Source organism: Anopheles cruzii, chromosome 2, assembly GCF_943734635.1.
Source record: "Anopheles cruzii chromosome 2, idAnoCruzAS_RS32_06, whole genome shotgun sequence".
In the NCBI taxonomy this organism is placed as follows: domain Eukaryota; kingdom Metazoa; phylum Arthropoda; class Insecta; order Diptera; family Culicidae; genus Anopheles; species Anopheles cruzii.
In genome coordinates this window covers 11,031,875-11,040,142 of record NC_069144.1, presented here as the reverse complement: position 1 = coordinate 11,040,142, position 8,268 = coordinate 11,031,875, and positions in this window count along the sequence as shown.

The window sequence follows — 8,268 nt, the reverse complement described above, 5'->3', positions numbered from 1 at the left end:
ATCACGATTGGATTCGTATTCGAATTGGTTTGGGCGGAAAAACAGTAATGACAATAATAAAACGCGAACCGAGCGGTGAACGGCGTCCATTTTCATTTCGAACGAGCGCTTTGTTGTTTTCCGCAGAACTTTCCGCTTTTCAAAGTTTCAATTCGGTCCGCTTTTCAACGCGGCCACGCCACGATGTACTGCCGTTCTTTTGTTGAATGTTTCATTTTTGTACTCGCTTCTCGGGCGATATTATATTTCGGCCTATACACTTGCCCAGGATTTTTGTTTCATTTTCCACATCGGAAGCGATTATTTGGCCGCGTTGGTGGAAAGCCTTTGATGCGCGTCGGACAGAGGAAAAATTATTTTGAAAATACAAACATCAATCAGAACAAAACGCGCTCATTCAAATCGGAACAACATTCAACAACGTGAAACATTGTTAGAAAACAAAGTTCCAATCGACACACACGGCCGGGTTTTTGTGAGCTCTTGACCCAACATATCAGTGTTGTTGGCGGCTGCTCCATCACCCGGCAAAGCCTCCAAAAAGCCAACCCGTCCATCATCGCTGATCGCTTTCTTACAGTCTTCGGCTCGTCGGCGAAGGCTCGAGAGAAAAAACCAACGTCACTGCTATTTTATGCTCGGCCTCCGTTCATGCTGGCCGGTACTGGCCAGCGCGCGTACAGCATGAAATTTATTAATTCAATTACCCGCACGTCACTTTCACGAGCGGTGCACATCGCTTTTTTGCCTCTCTCTGGCTCTCTCTGCTCGGGCTGTGTTTCGTGACACTACCGCCGCCGCCGGACAGTGGACACTGGTAATTGAGCAATAGTGCGCCGACAACGGCCGGGCTGCACAATCATTGCGTATGTTGTTCGTGGTGACGGTGTCGTTGTTGTTTGCCTTGGAGCTTGGGGAAGCAAAAACGCGACACCATCAGCGTAATAGGGAACACTCCGGTGGGTGCCTGGAGTTTAATAAATCAATTTAATAATTTGTTGAACCAATTACGTGTGAGTGCGCGATACGCGGATCGCGGTTCCATTTGCCACCCACGGAACTGGGTCCACTGGGACCATCCGAAACACAGGGAAGATGGAACAAATTTAAGGCCGGTTAATTCGCCAGCATAAAAAAGCCGTGCGGGGAGAAAGATTAATAAAACCAAAAAGAAAGGCCGACCCGAACCGATGTGAGTGAAAACGATACGATGCACCCGTGCAATGTTTTTGTATCGAAGCCTTCCATTAGGACCTCAACCCCCGGAGCCGGTGCTCTGGCCATTTCATTTGTCGCTATTTTGATTCACGGCCACCGGGCCCAGAGTGTCAATTTAATCTAGTTAGTTGAAAGTTTTCATCTCTTGGAACGACAGCCGACAATCCGGCGCTCCGGGGTGATGCTGCCGATGATCGAATGATGGTAAGGTTGGCAGCAACCAGCAGCATCGCTCCGACGAGCGGCATTCTTCCGGCCGCGGGCTTCAATTGGCCATTTAGCACATTGACGAATGGTAGCTGTCAAATTTGTAATGGATTCGCCGAACGCACGCCTCTTAATTTGATCCGTCGGTCCGTTTGGTGTGTTACTTCGAATGTTCGAAATTCATTTTAGGATTCGAACACGGTTCTATGGTTGTCAGAGGGTGGGTATTAACAGAGTTTTGATTGTGATCAACCTGCTTTTGTTACGGAAACAATGAAGTGAAAGTTAGTTAACAAAGATGTTTAAAGCGAAGAAAGATTAACTCCGTGTTCGCGTCGGACCCGACGTAATCCATCGTGTCACTCCGGACCGCAGGGCCCGGGTGTAATTTCTCGGGTCACTCATAAGCATGATGCATCTGAAAGGGCGTAATTTAATTTACGACCACACATCCCATCACCGAAGGATGCTGGCTGGCTGGCCAGCTCGTGCGTGCAGTTTAACGATCTTGACGTTCTCGGCTCGGCTCCTAGGGGTCCAAGGGCGGCTCCACCGGTACACCACGTGGTGGCACTAGTTGCCGTGGCAGCCAGCCAGGCCAGCCAGGCGTTGTTGTTGGCTACGGAGCTACAGCAGGCGCGTTTCAGTGACTAATCAAACCAATCAGTATCATTGGATTCGGATATCTGAGCGACGTGTTAGATTTGTGGGCAGCCATCAATTGACGGTGGTGGTTTCCAAGGCGCGAACCATGTGCCATAAACGGATGAGAGACAGACACGCGCGCACACTGCGCGCCGCGGCCGGTCCATTTGGCTCGATTTATTCAATTATGGGCCCTATTCTAACGCACCACGGCGGCTCAACAATAATAATGACGTTAGTTTCATCGCGCCCACACACGCACACATGCATTAGCGATGGCCAAGAAGATGTGTAGGATGCGCTCGGCTTTGTGGAGGCGTTGCTCTGGACCATCTCCGGACGACGACGACGACGCAGTTCCAAACCCGGGCCAGACGAGGCCAAGTACAAACGAGATTCTCTCGGTGAGCAGGTCCACCCGACGGGGGAAGGTGTGAACCCAGGGAAACAATTGTGTTGGCAAACCGGCGCACCGGATTAAGAACAGACACACCGTGCTCGGATGTGCTCATTCTCGGGCCCTCGGCTGGCATGATAGGTTGAATTATGAGTTAATTAAATAATCTTCAGCAAATATTCGCGGGGAACGCAGCGCAGTCGAAACCGGGCCAACTGGGCCGGGAAGGGGTTACAGAAAGGATGATTGATGGGCACGCCGATTCGCCCATATTTGCTCGCGGCGCGCGCTCTCGAATTTAGCTCTGCTCTGCTTCGCTTGCAATTTCTGTGCAAAATTCCATAAACGGCGCCATTCGATGTGCTCTCTCTCTGCTCGCGGATTAATGCATCACTTTCCCGGGGGCCCCGTAATGAAGCGAAGCGAAGCGGGAACCACGACGGGGTATCTGTAGCCCGACGGGTATCTGCTAGCGATCGAGAGTCAGAGTCAAATAAATCTTCGACGCGGTGTTCGGCGGCAAGCGGCGGCCGAACAACTGAGCAACAACTGTTTTGACAGATGTCAAGATGCAGAAAATGGGGTTTGAGTTTTGAGGGATTACATTAATTGCGGTTTTCCCCGGCATCGGTCCGAATACAGTGGGAAATATGGAACCGAACCACCCTGAGACCGAAGGGGTTACTGTTCCATCTTTAAGAAATCCAGTGCGCCGAAGTGTGTAAACAGGCCCGGGTCGGGGTCAGCTCAGCTTGGTCAGCTCTTTTGAATCCTTTGATGGCCGATGAAGTACACAGAACGGTTTATTTTTAATGGACCTAAATTATTTACACCAAACGTAATCAATCACCGGGCGGGCCGACCCCAATCCGGTAGCTGATATCACCATTGCAGAAACGTTTATTTTCTGCTTCGGATCCACATTTACTCCGGTGGGCTTACTTGCGGCAAACTCCATTTGAAACTTAAATATTGGAACTAATCAAATCTTGTGCGCGACGTGTAAACACTCTGTGACTCATCTCACCCGCGGTAGTATATATCTTTCGAGAACTTTGACGCACTTTACACTCCACTCTGGCACACCGCATTTTTATAACCTCTTTTCGCAACGTCGGCCGGGTGTAAACATTTTCATTCAACAAACATTAAATTGAATTCCGCCTTTCAAGTCGATGTGGCCCACTCGGGGGGGTCGGTTAATTAAAATACGGCGCTCTAGCGCTGGATCTTCTTCAAAAGAAGCTGAATTATCAAAGGGCTTTAACAGGTTGCCGGTCGGTCGTTTTTGAAGCATTACATCAGAAGTACATCAAATAGGGACATTCTGCTGACTATCTTCGTACGGCCCAAGCCAGAGAGTTGGTAGGGCAACAGATCCTGTCCCTGTGATTGCAAAAAGATGCGCCTGCAGTCGGTGCGATTTTTTTCCCCCATCTTTATGATTAAGACTTCAAGCTGTACAGGAAGCGAGTGCAGTTACTGGTCCCCCGAACCCTAAACGGACCGAATGTTGCCAGGCGTAAGAAATGTAATTAAGATGAAAGTATCTCCCGGCCCCGGCAGAAGTAAAATATAATTCTGACTATGCAGTGGATATGCACGTGATTCCGGGCACCACCGCTACCTGTTCTGAAAGTTAAACAACGCAAAAAAGCTGGCTATGTTGCCAGCCAACGTAATTAAACATATGTAAATGAGTGCCTCTGTAGCAGAAAATCACGGTGCAAAGGCTGATCTGCCAAGGACTGCCAAAGGGTTCGCGTGGTACTAATCTCGGCGAACGTTTCGTCGGCACACGTGTAGTAACCGTCCTGCGCTCCTGCAGTACACATTCCTGCAATCCGTAGTGGTCAACGACGGGAGAGTGTAACATTTTGTAACATCTGCTGCTGTTGGCGTTGCACCGGTCGAACCGGGCTGTGAGCTATGGAATTCGTAGCAGCTGGAACAAATTAAGTAGGAACATCGAGTTGTCATGAAACATAATACTTACTGCACGTTTACTTTGCGAATTGTTTGCTGTTTTAGTTTACTCATAGGGGGTTTGCTGTTATGCTAATTGAAATAAAAAAGACATCAACACTTTGTAGGAAAGTGACATTTGATTTGACAGAGTTAAAGCTACTTCAAGATTGAACAACACATCTAACAAGTCTCGTTGATCATAGCAACCGTAACTAGGATGGGTACCCCCGTGTTAAAACGCCAGTTTTTTTATAACCATAGCTACACGCTAGGTTGCGTGGCTTTCTTTTAAAATAATGTCTGGATGCCGAGGGTGCATAGAAAGATCCACCAGCCTCATTCCGCATCCAGCGCTTCTTCCCGGCCCCAAACAGGGTCTCACACGGCGATAATTCGCTCTTCTCTCATTCGCTCTCGCCTCACATAGAAAGATCCACCAGTCTCATTCCGCATCCAGCGCTTCTTCCCGGCCCCAAACAGGGTGGTTCGATGTGTAACAATATGCACATTATGCTGAACCCTAACAATGGGCACTAAAAACAAATGCTCAGCCCCCTCCCCGGGGCTATGAGTCGGTTGGCCCGGACGAATGATGAGATGCACAGTTAACTGCTGAAAGCACAACATTAGTTCGTCGCACCGAAACCGAACCGAATTGCCTCCACCGTATTGCTGCTGCCCGTGTCTGATGCTTAACCGTCGTCAACTATGGACACGTACCCGGCGTTGTAGTGCTGCCCGCAGCAAATTTAATTACAAAAGGTAATTGAAATAAATTATGACACACCAACTTTATTCGCTGTGTTGCCCCATCAAAGTGGTCTATGCGTAGTGCTTCTATGCTGGAGACGGCCTGCTTTGCGTATAGTCCACACGCGCCCACCCTGTTACCTAGTTTCGCTTGCCACCTCTTTGGGGCCGTTTGGCTCTTTTCTTCTAGCTAACGACTGTTTGCTTCACGTTCGCTCGGGCGAGATTAAGTTCGAGCTTCGAGTCTTCTTAGAGAATGGTTTTATTAAGTTTTCACTCATTAAAGTTTTACGAGTTTGTTCACGCGGACGCCTGTGGCCTGTGTTTACTGTTTGTTTGCTGATGCCCCGGAGCCCGCCGACGTGTCTCTATAGAGGTTTGAGTTTTATTTTCTTTTCGCCATCCGCGGCCAACGGGGTGGACGCAACGGTTTACAGGTGGATTATAAGGTAATCGCGTAATTTAGTGCACCGCCGCGCCGAGAACCGGATGAACCGTCGAGCACTGTCGCGCGGAGCAAAAATCGTAAAGCAAAATTTATGAGCTATCTCACGACGGAGCACCAATCAGGAAGCCAATTTTCTGCCCCGTCAGCCCGGTGGCCAATGGGTTGGGTTGTGCAATATTTTATGCTCAGCTCAGCGCAATTTCTTGCCCGTTAATTGATCATCCATCATCGTATTAATCCACGTTCGATTGCACCTTCGCGACGCCGATACGGTCTGAGATGGCCTGTCACTTGGCCTGAGAGTGGCGTTTCGTGTAACTCTTCTAGGTGAAAGCGCGTTGCCACTATTTCCCACCCAACCTCGTCGAATCGGAACCGATCAAGTGGCACTCGGTTGGTGTCCATGGGAAAATAGTCCGACTGGTGCGACTTGAGGTTAAAGTGTTGGATAAAATAAGAAATCTTTAAGAACCTGAAAAATAACAAGTTTACCTTTGGGAAAAATCTGTTCACCTGACCGACTCTTGAAGACTTTGTGAAGTCGCACATAGATTTCACTTTAAAAATACCCCAGGGAGTCTGGAGTCTGATTGATTCTGATCGATTTCGCACAGAAAAAAACCAGAACGCTGGCAGAGGAAGATTCCCCGTTTCCGGGGGGGCCCTTCAGGGAAAAGCCATGCATTCAAATAGTCGTTTAAGACCTTGCTGAAAAGGCAGTCACTCACGCAGATGCCTAAAGCCCAGAGCGGGCCACGCGATGCTTTAAATTCGGTGTTGGGAAACGGTAAACTACGCGTATCGCTCAGCTGCTATCGCCCCGGTGGCCCCGCAGGGCATCGTACATCGTGAGGACGCGCGTGTGCATATCCATTCCACGGAAACACGTGGTGGTGAAGGTGGTCGTGGTTCGCCCCAGCAGCAGCCGCTTCCTGTGCCTCGACCGATTCGACATTTCGATAAGCACCCGACAGGCCGAGACTTGCGTTTCGCTTCCGGCTGTTATGCCGGTGCCTAGCACGCCTTGCACCGCCTCGTGGAGTCCCGTGCGCCATCTTGACATGAAGCTATCGTCTTGATAACGCAAAATGGTTGTAATGACAAAGGCCCGAAGGCACATGTCCCGGGTGGTTGGGAAGCTGGTTCCGCTGGCGTCTGGTTCCGACGACTGGCGGAGGCCTTTACCAACTAACTGGGTGCACCGAACCGGCGAACGTTCGTTGCCGAATCTTGCGGTTTCGGTCGACGATAGACGGATCGATTGCCAGGTTGGGCGATAGAATGCCTCTAGAAGAAGGGATACCACAAAACCGATTACTCTCGCCCGCTTTTCGGGGTGATCTAGTTTGGGAGTGAAATTCTGACATACTGCACTTAATCCCGCATCGCCCGGTAATGGATGCGAAATTGAGCCTCGCATGTGGTACCTGCCACCGAGGCCACAGATGGTGGCACTTCTTGGAGAATGGCTTCGGTAGCAAAAAACTAGCAAAACTTTCATCGATCCACCCGAAGGAGCTCTCGTGTCGCTTTCATTCTTTGGCTTATAATTGCTAGAACATGGTAAACTTCCCAGCATCATTCAGATTAATGTCTAGTGCTGAGGTTTTAAGAATAAAATTAGTTAAGGAAGCCTTTCCTAAAAGTTTTATTTTAAGTTTTAAAGTGGCATCTTGAGCCACCCTTTAATGCTTAACCCATAGCTTGGATATAAAAGACCCTGAAATATTCCTAAAAGTACACTGTAACACCCGTTTCAAGTGAATTCGGCCACTTTCCTGGTGCCGTCGAACAGTATTTACTGGCCGCTGGCCGCATATATTTTCTCGCATACGGGCCGCGTAATGCATTGCTCTACCCTTCGTAGTTTGCATTAAGAATGGTAATACAGAAGGGATTAGTTTTATGGACCAGACCGATCCGGATACCGGTCCGCCGGTTCGCCGGATCCTGGAGCGGAATGCGCGGTGGCCTTTCCCGTACGGTGCTCGCGAGACACAGCACTTTCGGTATGGAGATTATTGGCAAAAGATTAAAATTTATGGTCAATGATTGTTCTCCCGTTTTACTGTTTTTTTTTCGTATGTTGCCGTCTGAGGTTATTCTCCGTACTTCCAGAGCGCGAGCAGCTTATGCTGCCCATATATTGTGCCGATGCCTCCGTATAATGCTGATTCAGTGCATCCAAAGGAAGATTGTAACGACCACCACCATCACCACCACCAGCACTGCTGCCGATAGGCGAGAACCCCGTAAGAGCTCCGGGCACTTTCGGGAGCTGGACTCCTTGTCTGGCTCCAAAGACGCGGGTTTGCAGTGACTTGCGGGCGTAGATTGACTAAACGGTTCACCCGGGCCCCGGGTTTGGTCAACACAAAAACCGGGCAGCTTCCTTCAACCTTAACGGACCTCCCCTGCACGGACATCGGCTAGATCCTTCCGCCTGTGGCTCGTGCCCATGCAAGGAATGTTAACTGCTGCGCTATTATTTTATTAACATTAGAAACGATCTGCTTGCCCCACGGCAGGTTGCATTATTTTCGTTGCCAGCCTTTGGAGCCCTCGTGAGGTACCTGTTGTGATTTTATCGAACTCGCCCACTCGCCCACCGGTGCACTATTGCCCATTGCGCGGG